This window comes from Zonotrichia leucophrys, chromosome 5 (assembly GCF_028769735.1).
Source record: "Zonotrichia leucophrys gambelii isolate GWCS_2022_RI chromosome 5, RI_Zleu_2.0, whole genome shotgun sequence".
NCBI lineage: Eukaryota > Metazoa > Chordata > Aves > Passeriformes > Passerellidae > Zonotrichia > Zonotrichia leucophrys.
In genome coordinates, this window is record NC_088175.1 from 60,807,580 (window position 1) to 60,826,580 (window position 19,001).

The window sequence follows — 19,001 nt, forward strand, 5'->3', positions numbered from 1 at the left end:
CACACTGGGTCAAAGCCCTGCACTTTTACTGAGGCTTCCTCTGGACATATTCAGTTCAGGGTAATATGATTTAGTGACAAATTAAAAATAAATTAGGGAATTCCCTCTATGAATGTTTTTACCGAAATATCCATTATATTTATAATTTGCTTGCACAATTATTAGGACGGATTCTGGAATGAATACCAAACAGGCAGGCAGTGATAAAGAGCTGAGCACACCTCGCAGGCAGGGCTGAGCCCTGTCCTGGGCTGTGGGGGCTTCCCCAGGGCGGTGGGAGAGGCCACAAGGGACCATCCCCAGCCTGTGCCACCCCCCTGTGCCAGAGCTGCCCTGTGCCAGGGCCACTGGAGACATTCCCAGGGGTTCCTGGGTCCCCCCAAACCTGGGTCACCTGTGCTGGGTCACCCAGGGGTTCCTGGGTCCCCTCCCCACCTGGGTCACCAGGGCTCCCTCCCAGCCCTGTCCTGGGGCTTGGCACGTGCCATGAGCATCCCAGGGGTGCTGGCAGCTCAGGGAGGTGTCCGTCTGTCCGGCTGTGTGTCCATCCAGCTCCATGAGCTCTCCTGCTCCCCAGCACCCCAGCCCTGCCCTGGCTCCTGCAGCTCCTGGAGGTGGAGCTGGTGCTGTGGGGACAGCAGAGCCAGGGGCTCTGTGCAGTGAGTCACATTGAGTGACCGTCTTCACGAGGGTCTCAGGGTTAGGGAAGAGACGAGGATCTGAGTCCATGTTTCAGAAGGCTGATTTATTATTTTATGATAGATATTATATTAAAAGAAAATTATATACTAAAACGATACTAAAAGAATAGAAGAAAGGATTTCATCAGAAGGCTGGCTAAGAATAGAATAAGAAGGAATGATAAAGGTTTGTGGCTTGACTCTCTGTCCAAGCCAGCTGACTGTGATTGGCCATTAATTAGAAACAGCCACATGAGACCAATCACAGATGCACCTGTTGCATCCCACAGCAGCAGATAACCATTGTTTACATTTTGTTCCCGAGGCCTCTCAGCTTCTCATGAGGAAAAATCCTAAGGAAAGGATTTTCCATAAAAGATGTCTGTGACAACATTGCCCTTTGCTCGCTGACTCCTACTCCCATTCCTCCTCTTGCTTTGATGGGCAAGAGGCTTTTAATCAATTTAAATGGGGCTCTCTGAGGGCTGGCAGGATGCTAGGCTGGCTGATAAAGTGCATTTCAGTGTGTGACTGTGCCGTGTGCCCAGCACATTTCTGAATGTCAGAGGCCGTGGCAGAGCCCTGGATCTCTCTCTCTGTAATGTGGAGTAAAAATGCCTTCATTCCTTTGGGTTTGAAATCCCATCTCCTGCTGCAAGGCCACGCGTAGCTCAGGGCAATCCTTCTCCTGTCTCTCCAGAGATGGGCCCATTACTGCAAGTGCTCATGGTGAAAAAGAGCACAGTGTAAAACCAAAGGTTAAGAAACAGCCACAGGGCTTAATCTCCTTGTAAAGGTGAAGATCATGTGTGTTTTACCTCTGGCTTGTACTTTGTTTAAAGATAAGGCTGCCTGGATGAGGTTGTAAAGCGTGAAAAAGCATTTCTAAGTAACACTGATTTAAAAAGTGATGGCAGAATGTGTTAGTGAGCAAACAACCCAGCATGGCTTATTGCACGGCACAGCTATTAAAAGGAAGAGAAAATGTGGAATAATCTATGTAATCTATGAAAAGAATATGACAGATTCTTTCACATGGAAACAAAAACAGCAAAATGGCAAGTTTATATTTTATTTGCAGATTTTTGTACACAAGATGAATAGGCTGTTGGTGAATTATTGCAACTATTACATTTAATATGAATCCTTACAATCAATAAAAAGTGAGGACAAAAAAGCCACTGCCACTGTACAGCAGGTTAGAATATGGCTCTAATTTGTGCTGGGAGCCTGAATTCAGACAAGATTTTTATTTCCCTGCCCGAGGAGGGTTGATGTTTGTCACTATAGGACACGAAAGAACACAAGCGCTGTTCTCAAGGTGAAGGAAAAAGGGAATTTTAATTTCTGACTCCAACATTTATAGTTTTCCAAAAGTGACAGTGGATTGGAGGATGACAGTGCCACCTCTCCAGTGACACTGGACAAACCAACAGTCCATCAACTTTCTCCTCCTCCATAAAGGAATGCAAAACAATGAGTTATTTACATAAAGCGTGTGAGAAAGTTCACTACAAGAATGTCAACATCAGGAGGCTTAGAAAGTCTTAAAAAAACAGAATGACAGATGTTGGTCCAACAGTTTGCTGTGGCCAGGGATCCCTGGGCTCATGGAGCAGAGCGAAGAGCCCCAGTGCCTTGTGCACAGCACCGTGGGGTGGGTACAGGAACCTCCAGAACAGCTGTGGAGGGGTCATTGACCATCACCAAAAATGGTGGAAAAGGGGTTCCTGTGAGCAGCACTGGCACCTCTGCAGCAGGAGCTTGGTCTGTGCACAGCCAAGGGCAGCGAGGATGGGCAGGGTGATTTCACCCTTTGATTTGCTGTAATGGCCTCCAAAAACTGCCTGGGACCAGGAGGAGATGGAGAGCTGAAAGTGGTTAGAGACAACCTGGGGCAAGAGCATTGCTCTGCTGCCAAGGGATGTGCTCCATGCCAGGCAGCCCTGCTCAGCCCTGTGCCCGTCTCCAGCCCCATCCCATCCCATCCCATCATCCCATCCCATCCCATCATCCCATCCCATTATCCCATCCCATTATCCCATCCCATCCCATCATCCCATCCCATCCCATCTCCATCCCATATCCATCCCATCCTCATCCCATCCCATATCCCATCCCATATATCCCATCCCATCATCCATCCCATCCCATCCCATCCCATCCCATCCCATTATCCCATCCCATCCCATCCCATCCCATCATCCCATCCTATCCCATCCCATCCCATTATCCCATCCCATTATTCCCATCCCACCCCATCCCATTATCCCATCCCATCCCATCCCACATGCTGTGCCACCCACATCCTCCCATCCGTGGCTGCATTTCCTTTCACACAGAAAAGCCAGGCACAACTTCCCAGGGATATTTCCTGGGAATCACAGTGAGGAACCTCAGAGAAATGAAAAACAATTCTTATCTCATTCACTGCTCCTGTGTCGTGCCAAAGCAGAATGCAATATGGAAATTGTTTACCCAGAGTGATGGAGTTTTGGTTCCTTGGCCTGTCAGGGCCAGATGTGTGTGCAGACTGTCACAGGTCAGCACTCACAAGGTTCAACTGAGTGCAGTTGAGTGCTCGTGTAGATTCAGTGTAATACAGTGTAATTTAGTATATAATAATACAGTATTATAAAGCAATTAATTAGCCTTCTGATTGTTATAGGAGCTTCTTTGAGCCAGACTTTATAAGCTGTTGGAGGTCTATAACACACCCAAGATAGCTCAGCTACTCTTAGAGGCATAAAATTAGCAAAATGGTTTCTGTTGCAGCGTTAGAAACAAAAAAGTTTAATAAAAGGCAAAATAACAAACAAACAATAAAAAAAAACCCCAAACAAGTTGGGTGTAAGGTGTTTTTGCTCTTAGTAAAACACTTTACAAAAGCGATTCGTTCTTTTGTTTATTTTTTTTTTTAGTAAATTGCTTAGGCAAGACTTTTTGGCTTTTGTCCCATTAGCTATCCCTAAGTTTGAGGTGAAGTCCTTAAATCCTATGAAGTGTCTTTTTTACCTAATTGAAGAGAGAAACTTGTGAGCTTCTTTCCTTTTTGAAGGGACAAAGAATAGTTTTGTCACTCTGTTAACAAAAAGCACATTCCTATATCTGATATCAGTGGAATCAGATGTGTAATTTCTCCCAGAGCTGGAGTTACCCTGATTTTACTGAACCCAGGAAAACTGCAGGAACACTCAGGGAAAGCTGATCCAGGAGGGTGAGCCCTCAATCCCAAAATCAGAGCATGCAGGGCTGAGCCTGCTGGGACCTGGGGCAAAAGCAGCAGGTGTGGGGCATGCACAGCCACTGGCAGGGAAAGAGGAGGAAAGCAAACAACCCTCACAGGAGTACTTGGGATTGCTTTTAAGGAAGCGTGCAGCTCAGGCAGCTGGGGTGTAGGGGGACACAGTATGGGTAAATGAACATGTATAGAATGCAATCTTATCCCCCAAGGAGTTGCAACTGGACCAATTACTAAAGATTGGGAGCTTGCCTGATGTTAACAGGCCACAGCTGTAGCCAATAAGAGCAGTGGTATAAAAGAGTGGATTGGTGGGATCAGGAGTCAGAGGGCTGCTGCAAGGACCAGGAGCAGTCAGTGCTCAGAGGAGCTGCCTGTGACAAACATTGAGGAGATATGAGACTGTGGTGATATGGAATCCTTGCACTATAATGATAATAGAACTCTTGAGATGTAAGACAATAGGGGCAAGTGTTGGCAGAGCACCCCCAAACTGGGCTGCTGGGGCAGGCAATGCTGAACCCGCTGTGCTGGGCCTCATCTCGTCAACAGGAACCACCAGGGCACTGCACTGGAAACGCCAGAGATCCCCAAGCGAGCCCTTCCATCACAGCTGGGCACAGGAAGGGTTCCCTGTGCTGGCTGTGCAATGGCTGGTGGAAGAATCTGTGCGCTCACACCCCAGGTGGGCACATGGAAGTGGCTGCCCCCTGTCTCCAGCTGTAAACCTCCATGTGTATGGTGAAATAAACATGGGCAGAAGACCTTTCTCCTTTTTAATGCCTTTATTAAAAGTGATCAGCTGGGGTGGGGAGAACCGACGGGTCTGTGCTCACGCTGCTGCTGCTCCCAGGAGTGACTCGGAGGAGGAGGAAGAGTGCAGCTGTGTCTGCTGGTCTGTGGGCAGAGCTGGGGGTTCCATCCTCACGACAGCATCAGGAGATTCCCTGCTTTCATTTTGACATTCAAAGTCCTCTTTCTAGCCGACATCTTTTAGGTTAGGGTGAGGGGTAAAAAGGGTCTTAGAGAACACTGGATTCTGTTCCTCATGTCTAGACATCACTTCTATCTCTTAATTCTATGGTGTCTTGTTGTTTTAGGGGTTTTTGGCTAGATTTGGTGAGGGGTTTCTTCATTTGCACACCAACCCCGATGTCACCTCCTGCTCACAGTCCTGGATGCCATCCTCCAGGCAGCAGCAGGGGGATACTCGACAAAGGGGGATTTCCAACCACCAACAACAGGTAAGTCAGGGAAAACTATTAACAACAGGGGATTACAACAAGAAATTATTAACAACAAATAGCTGGAACTCCAGCTTGGCAGCAATTGGTTTGAGTTGTGAACTCTGCAACCTTTAAAAAAAATGGACGACTTTTCTACTCATAACAGGTGACCCTGCCCCATGAACACACAGCTGTGCCTGCCCCCTGTCTCTGGCTGTAAATCCTTATGGGGGTGATCCTGCCCCCCATAACACACAGCTGTGGCCACAGCCTCTCAGCAGCTGAGTGCTGTGGCACAGTGAAGGCTCCAGAGCAATCTCAGCTGATGATTTAGCAAGTGGCACTCCCAGGTGGGCTGAAGAGGACTTTATGGTGCTTCTGGCAAACTGTAAAGCTTTGCTTACCTGCCCTACAGAAAAGTGAAGTGATGGGGAAATTGTTATTTTACCTTTGCTGCCAATATTTTATTTTCAATGGCAGAGTGGAGGGGCTGATTTACGGGAGCAGCAGCCCCAGGGCTGGGCTCTGAGTGCTGGGCACAGGCTGTGCTACCATACAGGGCTGGCACAGATGCCCTGTGTGCCCACTGCAGGCTGTCAGGGCACTGCTCCTGACACACAGACTGCTGGCACCTCCTGAGACACAGTCCTCTGCTAGATGTACAGCTTGTACCATCAATTAAGTGATTTCCTTGTTTAGGTCTCGTCGTGAAACGTCCTCAACCGTGAAATGGCTTTTCCTGGGGAAAGATTTGTGTCCGATTAAAGACACCAATGCTCTCTGTGGGCAACCAATTAACTGGGAAGCCTTTCCAAAAGGGCTGTGGGGCCCTGGGAGCGTGGTGTCTGCAGGAGGAAGAGTCCTTGGTCAGGGAGCAGCTCAGGCTGGCATCCCTGAGAGAGGAGGGTGGTGCAGGGCAGGAGCCAGCTCCAGCCTGTCTGCGATTGGGGATTTCTGGAACTGATGAACACCAGGCTTTGGGTGAGGAGGACAAGGCAGGGGAGCAGAGCAGGGGCTGGCAGCACCCACCTCTGGGGCTTTTGGTTGTTAATTGCTGCCCTGAGATGTGCAGGGTGTCTCTGTTTCAGCCCATGCGTCCGAAGAACAAGTCTGGACTCCTCACTTTTCAGTCTTGAAGTTGTTTATTAATTCTTATCTATAAAATTTTCTTTCTGCCCAGCCAAGATCTGCTCAACAGGGCAGCCACAGGCACTCTGTGTTGTCCTTTTATACTACAAACTATGTATAACACATTTACACTTAATTCCCAATACCCATCACCTATGTTAGACAGTGCACTTCCACTCTAAATCAATCCCAAAGTGCCAACATCACTGCAGAAAATGGAGAACGAGAAGAAGAAAGAAGAAGAAGAAAGGCTGGACACGCCCAAGTTCCTCCATCTTGTCTCCATAACCCCCATACCAAAAATCTTAAAATCTACATTTTCACCCTGCGATCATTTTTTTATTACACCATTCAAACCTGTGTGACTTTCACGTCCTCATACAAAGCTGGTAACTTGCTCCAAGGGTCACAATCAAATCCCCAGGTGCCCTGGGCTGTGTGCCAGGGTCTCTGAGCCCCCACAATGGTGTCCTTGGCAGCTCTGGACACCCAGAGGGATGCACTGAGTTCTGACACCCCACCTCTGCCGGGGGTCGAGAGGGTGCCAGCTGTGCTGCGGCAGGCAAGCTGGCAGTGCAGTGTGGGACAGCACAGACCACAGAGCCAGTGCCCACTGTCCAGCTGCACCATGGCAGGCAAAGGCCTGGCAGTGCCGTTGGGGGCACCTGCAGGTGCCCACCAGCCCCACAGCCCCAGGTGTCCCTGGCCCACCAGGCCCAGTCCCAGCCTGCATGGCACTCGATGCCAGCAGACCATCGAGCCCTGTGCTTGGCAGGTCCATGAGCTGCCTCAGGTGCCCACAGCCGCACAGGCTGTGCTCCCGTTGACACAGGGCAGTCCCCCAGCCTTGTGCACCGGCTGAGTGTGATCCCCTCCTGATGGCTTCAGGGCTCTAGCTCCAGGGCAGATGTGGAAGGCTTGTCTGCCAGGACAGCATCCAGAGGAAGAGTGACGGGCTGTTGCCCTTGCTAGTGGCATCACCCCATCCCTGCATGAGGGCATCATGGGATTTTTCCTCCAGCTCCCAGACATGGAGACACGGTGGTTTTTTCCCTCACAGCTTCCAGAGGAAGATGATGGTGCTTTAGTGCCCCTCAGCTCCCAGACAGGGACACCATGGTGCTTTTGTCCCCTCAGCTCCCGGACATGGAGACCACAGTGTTTTTGTCCCTCACAGCTCCCAGAGAGGCAGATGATGGTGGTTTTGTCCGCCTCAGCTTCCAGAGAGGGAAGTGATGGTGCTTTTGTCCTCTACAGCTCCCAGACAGGGGGTGATGATGCTTTTGTCCCCACGGCTCCCAGAGGGGGATTGATGGTACTTTTGTCCTTGCTCCCAAGGCCGCTCCCAGGGCTCTCCCAGAGAAAGTGCCTGTCAGCAGCTCTGCTGTCACTGGCTGTGTCCCCATGCCCCGTGTGTGTGCTCCTAATTGGTTTCACAGGTGCCTCTCACAGAATTACCTGTCGGGGCACAGAAGGAAAAAAGGGCCGAGCTTTTGCAGCTGGAAGGAGAGTGATGGATTGCCAGCTTCCCTGTGCTGCTCCTTCCCCAGGATCTGTGCATTTCCTGGCCATTTACAGCAATTACCCCTGCCTGCAGCCTCATTTCCCATGACCTCTGACTCCTGGGATGGGAGAGGCAGTGAGCTTTCATTCTAAAGTGAAACAATCCCTCAGGGTGGAGCTGGCACAGGTGGCTGCTGTGTGTGTTTGTGTTGGGCAGGTGCTCTGCTCCATCTCCAGCCCCAGCACCGGGGCCATCTCTGTGCTCTGGGCTGGGATGGGCAGAGCCCTGCCCTGGCACAGCTGGGGTGCTGCTCTGGCACAGCCCAGGTGTGTCCGTGCTCACAGAGGTCTGAGGGCAGAGATGAGGACCTGACTCCGTGTTTCAGAAGGCTGATTCATTATTTTATGATAGATATTACATTAAAACTATACTAAAAGAATAGAAGAAATGTTCTCATCAGAAGGCTTGATAAGAATAGAATAGGAAGGAATGATAAAAAGGTTTGTGGCTCGGACTCTCTGTCAGAGCCAGCTGACTGTGATTGGCCATTAATTACAAACATCCAACATGGGCCAATCACAGATGCACCTGTTGCATCCCACAGCAGCAGATAACCATTGTTTGCATTTTGTTCCTGAGGCCTTTCAGCTTCTCAGGAGGACAAATCCTAAGGAAAGGATTTTCCATAAAAGATGTCTGTGACACCCAGGGGGTGGGAAAGGTGGGCAAGCAGGATGTGGCCCTGGGCCACCCTGGGCACAGACCCACCCTCATCCTTGGGGACACACCCATCCTCGGCCATGGGAACAGACCCATCCCCATCCCTGAGTGGCCTCAGGGCTCCCCAGGGCTCTGCCAAGGAGCAGGAGCTGCTGAGCATTTCCTGCTGCCCCTGGGAACAGCCTCACCTTGTCCTGGAGGGTGAGGGGTCCTGTGGTGGGAAATGCTCTCTTGGAAGGGGCAGGAGCAGGAAGACAAAGGAAAGCCAACTGAGGCTGCAGTTCTGAGCTTCTGAGCCTTGAGGCTCGGCAAAGGGAAATAAAAGCCAGGATGAACATTCCTGGGCTGGTGATGGCACTCCCAGGGAGAGGGGAGTCTCCAGCAGAGCAGAAAGAATGGAGGGGAGAGACCCTGAGCCGAGGAGATTGATGTGCTAATTTCCAATCAGCGCTACAGGCTGTCAGCACAACAGCACTGCTCCTTTCAAAATCATCAGCAAGACAATTACAGAATTTAACACAACCCTACAAGTGTTTGGGTGACGCTCCAATTGCAGGGAACCGGGATTTTTTATTTGTTTATTTGTTTGGTTTCTTATTTATTGCCACACTACCTCTGTCTCCCTTTGAGTCAGGGGAGCCAGATGGCAGCACTTAGAGAAAGTCAACAGCGGCACTTTGGGGAAATAAAGTGTGTTCATTTAAAAATAAATAAATAATCCCTGCAGTCCATTAACCAGAGCTCGAGGCAAACAGCCTTAATGGTTTTCTTAGTTAAAAGGAAAAGCCCGTTGTGGGGTGCTGGCAGGTCCTGGGACACACCTGCTGGGGACACACCGGTGTCACCCCAATTCCCTGCCCCTGAGGGCACCCAAAGCACCACAGGGGTGACCTGGACACAGGGTCTGCGTGGGGACAGTGCCTGGGCCCAGCCAGCACCATGGGGGAGATGGTGTGCCCAACACAGAGGGGGAGCACAGTGGTGGTCATTAATTAAACAAATCATTAGGGACCTGCATACACAGGTACAGAAACAACTTTCCCATATAGAGTCCATACAGAACCCAAAGTGCCTCCATGGAGACCAAACCCCTGCACGTTTGGCCAGGCTGAAAGCTCTGCTCAGGAAGGGTTTGATCCTTCTCCCTGGGGGCACAAAGTGCTTTGTTTGGCAGACAGCACCCTGATGGAAACTCTCCCAGCTGCTGGGAGCAGATCCTGGCAGGGAGCAGGGAGAAACCCCGGTGGGCACTGCTGCTCTGTGTTCTGGAGCCCCTCGTGCAGGAGGAGCAGTGGATGGGGATGCTCTCCCTGGGTCACCTGCTTATCCTTGGGCACTGATGCTGTGTGTTCTGGGGCCCTTTGTGCAGGAGCAGTGGACGGGGATGCTCTCCCTGAGGAGCCTCTGCTGCAGGTGCAGCTCTCCCTGGGTCTCCTGCTCCTCCCTGGCCTGGCAGCACCCTCAGGGTCTCAGCTGTGGGATGAGATCCACACTGCTATGAGTAGAACAGCTGCCCATTTTTTTAAAAGGTTGCAGAGCACAGGGGTTGGGCCAGTTGCTGCCAGGGTGGAGTTCTGACTGTTTGTTGTGGTAATCACCTGTTGTTAATAGTTTTTCATTAACCACCTGTTGTTGATGGTTGAGAATTCCCCCTTTTGTCAGTGACACCCTGCTGCTTCCTGGAGGATGGCACCCGGGACAGGGAAGAGGAGGGGACATCTGGGCTGGCATGCAAATGAGGAAGCCCCTCACCAAACCTAGCCAAAAACCTCTAAAAACAATGAGCCAACACAGAATTGAGAGATCATAGTGATGTTCAGACGTGAGGAACAGAATCTAGTAGCCACCAAGACTCTTTTTACCCCTCACCCTAACCTAAGAAGATGTCGGCTGAACAGAGGACCTCGAATGCTGAACCAAAAGCTGGCAATCTCCAGATGCTGTCATGTGGACGGAACCCCCAGCTGTGCCCACAGACCAGTGGACACAGCTGCACTCCTTTTTCTCCTCCTCTGTGCCATTCCTGGGAGCAGCAGTGGTGCGCATGCACCCATGGGCTCTCCCCACCTGAGCTGATCACTTTGAATAAAGGTATATAAAAGGAGAAAGATCTCCTGCCCTATTCACTCCACATGCACCCTGCAGACCTGGCTGTCCCTGCTGGACCCCGGGGTGTCACTGCTGGTGCCCACAGTGCTGGAGGAGCTGCTGATGCCGGGCTGGATGGAGCCTTTCCCAGAGCTGAGAACCAGCACGTGGAAAACAGCACGAGGGGCTGAGCAGGAAAATGAGCAGGGAGGTTTCAGGGATCTCAACTCATTAAACTTGAAAATGATACTACCCATGGTAATACGTGTTTTGGAAAAGCCAGATGGTTTGGTTTGAAGGAGACATCAAAAAACTCCAGTTTGAAAGCTCAAGTGAAAGAAGTCTTCTCTTTGTATGGAGTTTTTCAGAATTTTTGATTTTTACACTGATGCAGTTCACTCCTCTATCCTTTATTTTTCATAGCAAGAATTTCACTCTTTTGAAAATGGAAGCTGCTGGGTTTGGAGCCCCTGGTGACCCAAGGGCTGCTGCCTTCTCCCAGAGGGAAGCTCTGGGGCTGTGTTTGCTGCCAGAGCTGCTGGGCTGTGTCACGCTGGGGTGGTCTCAGCCACACCTGCACTCCAGGCTCTGGGCAGGGCTGTGCCTGCAGCACAGGGCATCAGGAGAAGGAGGAATTGCAGCACAGATCCATCTGCATTCACTCTGAGATCCTTTCCTGCAACCACATCCTGCCTCAAATTCCTCAGAAACTTCTTCCTCCCACTGCCACTGGATGTGTTTTCTGTTCTGTCCAATGACTTTAATATATCATTGAACTTGCTTTTATAATGAATATTGTGTGGTTTAAATATGTAACTGTCTCACATCTTCCTCTGAGCATTTGCACAGATTCTGCTCTTGTTTCTGCTGGGAGGTTTGATTTCCCATGGATAATGTCTCTTCTGATTCTCCTTTATATTCTCATTTTATGCCGCTGTGAGAATCGAGTGCTTTTACTGTTAATATGAACCTGTCATTAGACTTTCCCAAGACCGATTAATTAATAACTGAGCTGGCTAAATGGATTAAATGAATTGTGGCACCATCGCCCTGCCAAAGCCAGAACCCTCAATGAACTTCACAGGAGTTCCAAAGGTGGCAATTTTCACTTGTTTGTTTTTGCTCCCAGCCATGCCCAAGTGTGACTGAAGGAAAACCAGAGCAGAGCTCCCCAGGAGAGGTCTCCAGGCTGTCAGGGGAGAGCCAAAGGTTCTGCAGAAAAAAACAGAAAGAAACCCTCAGTGGTGGCTGAGCACACCCATCACAAGCCTGCTCTGAGCTTTGCTCTTCCCAAGATATGGTGGGGATTTTCTTACTGAGAGGAGCCACAGCTGCTGTGTCCTTCCCAGGACACAGTGACCATCCCTGCCCAGGACACAGTGACCCTCCCTAGGTCAGTGTGTCCTGCCCAGGACAGAGTGACCATCCCTGCCCAGGACACAGTGACCATCTGTGGTGGTTTGACCAGGAAGGAGTGGGAATTCTGGGAAGCTGTGGTCAAACCAATGAAGGTTTTGGGTTTGAGACTGACACCTGGTGTAGCCAGTGGGGTTTGGACACACCTCCGAGAATACACAGGGGTTAAAAAGCAGGGCACTGCCCTTGGCACTCTCTCTTGGGACGTCGCTTCGAAGAGGTCAGATCACCCTCCCCTGTCCAGCCTTGCTGCTGGGCGGGGGAGGGGCAGCCATGCGGTAGGCCCGGGGCCTGGACAGAGATGGGGGTGAGAAAGCTCTCAAGGATGGAAGGGTGGCGGAGCCCCAAGAGACATCGGGCAGTCATTTCCCCCCCCGGAGGGAGAGAGAGGAGAGCCGGCGTCTGAATGTGATAGCAGCCAGCCCGGGAGGAGAAAGGGGGGGAAAAGAGTGCAGCCTGGCCGGCGGAGCAGCAGCACCTGTGGGAGTACCAGCATTCTGAGATAGACAGAGACTGAAACTTTTAACCCTTTCTTTCATGATTGGGGCCTTGCAAAAATGCTAATCCTCCTCGAAGCTGAATAAGAAGGGAGATAAGAGATGAGATGAGACAAGGACCTGGCCCGAAGAACGTGGAGATGATTGAATGGGGAGAGATGATTTGGAGTGGCCTTTTGGCTGGACTTTTCTTGTGGCCATGGACTCAGTTGTTCCTGTGACACAGACTGCATTTAGGGGAAGCAGTGGCTCAAAACCAGGAGGGTTCTTCGTGAGGACCCCCGGCCCCAGGGGGTTGGAAAAATATGGGGGGGACAGATGTCCCAAAGCAGAGACTGTGCCCTTTTGGAGTGAGACAAGGCATCCTTGAAAGACAACCCTAAAAGCAGCTCTGGCCATGCGTCAGTGGTGAGAGCACTGGGCATGGAAGGAACATGTCACAAGCGGCAAAAGGACTTTTTCCGGGCGGTGCCGAAGTGACAGGGAAGCACACGAGGTTTCAGTGTGTTTCCAGGAGAAGCCTATGGAACAAGAAGGACTCCTCTCCTCTTCATGGACTGAAGTTTGAGTATACTAAAGTGTGGGGCCAAGGCTGGGCAGTTGGTGATTTGGGAGAATGTATCGGATTGGGAAAGTCAGGTAGTGGGGAGGGGGAAGTGGTTTTTTGTAAGGTTTTCAATTTTTTTTTCTTTTCCTTATAGTCTTTCCCTATTTTCCTGTAGTTTAGGTAATAAAGTGTTTTTTATGTTTAAGTTGGAGCCTGTTTTGCTTATTCCTGGTCACATCTCACAGCAGACACCAGGGTGAAGGCATTTTCATGGGGGACACTGGCTCTGTGCCAGGCTCAAACCATGACACCATCCCAGGTCAGTGCATCCTTCCCAGGACACAGTGACCATCCCCGCCCAGGACACAGTGACCCTCCCCAGGTCAGTGTGTCCTGCCCAGCACAGATGGGTGAGAGTTCAGGTGGTCTCCCGCAGAAGACCCTCACCTGTTTTACAGCACCGTGACAGACAGACTGAGACGGAAGGAGCCTCTCCATCAAGGACTGAGACATGGAACCCCCATGTGAAAAGGCCCCTCTGCTCCTTCCAAGGACTGGACTGACACCCCCAGCCCAGGGGAGGTGTGTGGGGGAGGCAAGCTGACCGAAGCGAGATGTTTGCCTGCAGGTTGTGACTGCTGGAACAAGAACACAATGGCTCTCATTTGCTGCTGAGAGCATGGACTACCTGTTACATCTGTTCCCTATTGTATCTGTTCCCGCCCCCCCTCACAATTTTCAATAGAATTGTCATAATAAAAACCTCTGAGTTAGCTGGAGATTCTGAGATCTCCCCAACGTAACAGGCGGATCCTTGACTGGACTGGACCAAAGGACAAACACATCCCAAAGCAGCAAAACACAGGAGAAGCAAATCAGATAATATTGTTTTCCTTTTTCTCTGAGGCTCCTCAGCTTCCCAGGAGAAGAATACTGGTGAAGGGATTTTTCAGAGAATGTGACAGTGACAGGTAACGGCCTCAGGTTGCACCTGGAGGTTTTGGTTGGACACAGGGAAAATCTCCTTGGTGGAAGAGCTGTCAGCCCTGGCGCAGCTGCAGGGCAGGGCTGGAGTCCCTGTGCATGTGGCACGTGGGGACACGGGCTCCTGGTGGCCCTGGCAGTGCTGGGGGATGGCCTGGAAAGGTCCTTTCCAACCAAAACATTTCTCTGAATTTGTGATTCAACCCTGCCCACACCACCCCTGCCACTGCCAGCAGCTGTCACCCACACTCTGCTCCTGGGAAACATTGGAGGCAGTGAAGACATCCAGCACTTCTCTCTCATAAAAATATTCCTTCCTCTTCCAGTAGCAAAATTAAACAAAATCAAGTTTCTGTGAAAACCTCACAAAGAGAAAGATGAAAATCACAGAAATCTCATTAGAAAACACATTAGAAAACAAATCTTACTGAGCCTCATCTGCATTTAACATTTTAAACTTGGTATTTTTAATATGCTTAAGGGCACAGTTCATTTAGATTTAAGGTAAACACTTCGCTAAATATCAAACAATAATAGAATTTTGTGAAAATATTGTTTGATGCTGCTTGCAGAGCGTGTTTTTTATAGATAGAGGTGCAACCCTTGCTATGCATAATTACTCTGCAGAAAGTTTTAAATTGTGAAGCGATTGAAAAAAAATGCGCCCAATGAAATAATTATATGTAAAATAAAATTAAAGAAATGAATGGTTCATTATCTCTTTCAAAAGCCTTTCTTTCTCCTCCAGGAATGAACGTTTTGATCTTATCTGCACCCTGGTAGGAACAAAGTGCTCTTGCTGCTGTCCATGACAGAGAGCTCTTGTTCCAGCTCCACAAACGGGTGTGAGGAGCAGTGAGATGGGGGGGTCTCGGGACTCTGGATGCTCACAGTGACCCCAAGATGTGCTAGAAAATCTATTTTTCCAGCCTGGTGCTCGAAGAAGGAGTCAAAGCTCTTCAGTTCTCAGTCTCAAGGTTGTTCATTGTTCCTTATCTATAAAATTCTTTCTCCTGCCCTGCCGAGGTCCATTCAGCAGGACAGAGGCACTCTGCCTGCCCCCAGGGTGTGTTACCTTTTTATACTAAAAAAGATAATGTACATTATTTACAATTATTTTGATTATTTTATTATTTACATTATTATACTTATATTATATTTATATATTAAATATATTTCTGTACTAATATATTTAATTTATTTATATACTTATATTTATTATATTATTTATATTATTATACTTTTATTATATTTATATTATTATTTAATACATAGGACTGGGGGTCACAACCCCCGCAATGGCACCAGTGGGTGGGAAGAGGAGTGTGAGTGAGCTGGTTCAGGACTCGCTCCCTGCACTCTTGGCCATCATCCCTGCCTGGCTCAGCCACTTCCATTCCAATTTACAGCCAGGGCAGCTTCAGTGCTGCAGGCAGGGAGCTGCAGAAATGCTCAAACAACCATCTCAGGAGGGGAGTTTGGGAAATCATCCTGTGCAATTAAAAATAAATAAAAATCTTCTGAGCGGCAATGCAAGCTGCCTCTGGAAAATCAGCGTTTTCTTCCTTTGTCTGCAGAAGGGAGATCTGGAAGTGCTGGAGTCACTTGAAGCGGCTTTGGTGTTGGCCCTGCTCTCAGGGGGACGCTGGGCTGGGGACCCCACGAGTGCCCTCCTGCCCCTCTGTCCCCCCGTGCTGGTTCTGTGCTGACATCCCAGCAGGGCAGGGCAGGATCCCAGCAGGGATCTCTGGGCTCTTCCAGGGGCAGCTGGGCAGTGCTGGGTCAGAACCTGCTCTGTCCAGTTCTGTGTGAGTGCTGTGGGCAAGTTTCGGTCAGAACCTGCTTTGTGTGAGCTCTGTGTGAGTCCTGCTGGCAGGTTTGGGGCAGAACCTGCTCTGTTCCATCCTTATCCCAGGTCAGGACAAGCCCAGGGGTCTCTGTTCCCTTTATCCCAGGTCAGGAGGAGCCCAGGGGTCTCTGTTCCCCTTTATCCCAGGTCAGGAGGAGCCCAGGGGTCTCTGTTCCCCTTTATCTGGCTTTGTATTATCAGTTACAGCAGCTCCCCAGTGTTTTTTGGAGTTGGGTGCTATCAAGTGTTGATCCATCAATGCTTCATCTGTATCTGTAAAATCTGCTCTGGGTATTGACTGTCCCTGGGTTACTCACTTGGTGCTTATCTCAGAAAATCCTTCCCTTGTGCCATGGAAATAAAAAACTTTGATATTTATATGAAAATACTTTTGTTTAGAAAACAATTGCGATTTACGGCTCAAACAGGCTTTCTCGATTCCTATTTAAATTTATGACTCCTTTCTGGAAGTGCCTTCTGGGGACATTTCTGTCTCTTTCAGTGCATCTCCATGCTCTGAATACATAATTTAGTGTGAGATCCTTCCTAACGATATCCCCCAGCAGCTGGGGAATTGAAGATGCTCGCAAAGATTTGAGCTTGGAATGTTTAACTGTCATTAATTTGCAGATTACAGTCAGAGAGCTTTGTAGATTGTAATGTGTGATGCAATTACACTCTGCTAATGTAATATATCTAATTTTTTGAATAGATGATTTGTTTTCATGTTTCCAATGCTCAAAGAGAAAGAGATTTATGATCCGAAATGCTAACTCAGGTGGGATAATTTACTGCTATGGTTACAGTGGGAACATCCTCTGCCCAGGCTTTCCTATTTGCTAGATTTCTCTTGGTCAAACAGAGAGAATGAGTCGCTGTGCTCTGTGTTAACAGGGAATTTTATTAGCAGGAGGCACAGTCCTGTCTCTGCTTCCAGGAACACTTTGATATCACAGAGTGGTTTGTGTTGAAAAGGACCTTAAAGGCCATTGAGTGCAATTCAGTGCCAGCCTGTGCCAGTGCACTCATTGCAATTCAGTGCCAGCCTGTGCCAATGCACTCATTGCATCAACCTCTGTTACACACAACAAATGCTGTTACTCTCATTAACTTGCATAAAATAAACATGCAAAATCATCTCCTAAATGCCTTATATTTAACAGCTGTTCTCCAGATTCTCACCTGTGGCTGCCCTGAGAACTCACAGTGCAGCCAGGGCTGCCAGAGAAGCCCCCAGTGCATTCCCGGGGTGTCTGGCTCCTGCCAGGGGTGGTGCAGGGGTTTCTCACCCAGCTTGGAGGAGGAATCCCTGGCTTTGCTCCACTGGATCTGAGCCCTGTCCCTGAGGTGCTGCTGACACAGGACAAAGGCTTGGCTGGTGTTCCAGATTTCAATGCAAGTTGTTTTCCATTACCATCTGTAGGGCAGATTACCTTTGTCAAGTGGGCAGTTTGCCTTATCTCTCTCTTTGAGTGACCACATCCACTCCTCCCTCGGGAGGGGACACCTGCTGATAACAGCTATTGAATGTCCCTGCATGGCTGATAAGAACTACAGCATCCCATTGGCAGATGTGAGCCCAGAGGGAGGAGCCAAGCATTCCTACCTGGATATAATCTGGAGATTCTGGAACACCAGCACGGCTTCTGCACTGGATTCCCCAGAGGAACAGCAGCTGCCTCTCCTTCCCCTGGATCTCCAGAGGAAGAGACTGCACCCTTCTCCAGGATCCTGCTCCAGCAGAACCAGCCCTGACACTGCAGGAGGGCTGAGCCACAATTCCAATGGCACTGCTGCCAACAGCCTGACCCACAGGGTGTCAGGTTGGGTTCTGACTCTGGCAGTGTTGGTTTAGTTTACTGCATTGTTTATTTTATCCTTTTATTTTTTTTTTCTTTCCCTGTTAAAGAACTGTTATTTCCTGCTCCCATATTTTTGCCTGAGAGCCCCTTAATTTAAAATTTATAGCAATTGGGAGGTGTGGGAAGGGTTCACCTTCTTCATTTCAGGGGAGGCTCCTGCCTTCCTTAGCAGACTCCTGTCTGTCCAAACCGAGACAGCTGGGAATTCAGAAATGCACCATTTCTGAAAGCTGTGACTCTAAACACTTATATTCTCTGACAGAGGGGTGCCCTCAGTGGTGGTGGCTGTGCAGAAGGGAATGGTGGCAGCTCCTCCCCAGAGGCACAGGGACCTTCCCGGAGGCACAGGGACCTTCCAGGGCCTCAGGGAAGCTCCTGAGCCCTTTTCTCTCCTCCTGAGACTCTTGGGACTGCTGGGTGCACACACAGCTCAGCATTAGGCATTCAGTCTACCTCTGATTTGCATAAGAAGTTCAGAGATAATTCAGTAAATGCCATCACAACCTCAGAAACTCTTGTTGAGGTTTAATTGGATAGAACACTAATTTCATCTGCTGTTCATTGTATTAAATGTTCCAGCAGTGTATTTATTTTTAGTGGAAGGAATTAATTTTGTAATTATTAGTGCTGGGTTCTTTTGGAATCTCTGAATTGATCACCTTCTCTGTTTGTGCCCTTTAGCATCACTGTGTGATAGTTCTGGGCTTTGTCATTGTGCCTGTTAAATCAGCTCTGACACCGTGCTGGGAATCAATCCACTGTTAAAAAGGGTTAATTGCTCTGTTTGTTTAATCCATTGTAAAAAAGGATTAATTGCTCTGTTTATTTAATCCATTGTTAAATAAAGGGTTAATTGCTCTGTTTGTTTAATCCATTGTTTAATAAAGCGTTAATTGTCCTGTTTGTTTAATCCATTGTTAAAAAGTGTTAATTGCTCTGTTTGTTTAATCCATTGTAAAAAAGGGTTAATTGCTCTGTTTATTTATCCCATTGTTAAATAAAGGGTTAATTGCCCTGTTTGTTTAATCCATTGTTAAAAAGGGTTAGTTGCTCTGTTTGTTTAATCTGCTGTTAGAAAAGGGCTAATTGCTGTTTGTTTTATCCACTGTTGAAAAAGGGTTAATTGCTCTGTTTAATCCATTGTTAAAAAAAAAGGGTTAATTGCTCTGTTTGTTTAATCCATTGTTAAATAAAGCGTTAATTGCCCTGTTTGTCCATCCCCATGGCTGCTGGGGGATTCCCTGGCACAAGGGCTGGAG

The 19,001-nt window shown here is 49.0% G+C and overlaps 1 long non-coding RNA gene across 1 annotated transcript; it reads left to right on the forward strand.

Annotated features, from left to right (window-relative positions):
* Positions 1-4,276: 4,276 nt before the first annotated feature.
* LOC135449244 (uncharacterized) lies at positions 4,277-5,463 on the forward strand. The gene is made up of 3 exons (XR_010440696.1): positions 4,277-4,606; positions 5,022-5,165; positions 5,314-5,463. It is a non-coding gene; the product is annotated as an uncharacterized LOC135449244 (long non-coding RNA).
* Positions 5,464-19,001: the final 13,538 nt, after the last annotated feature.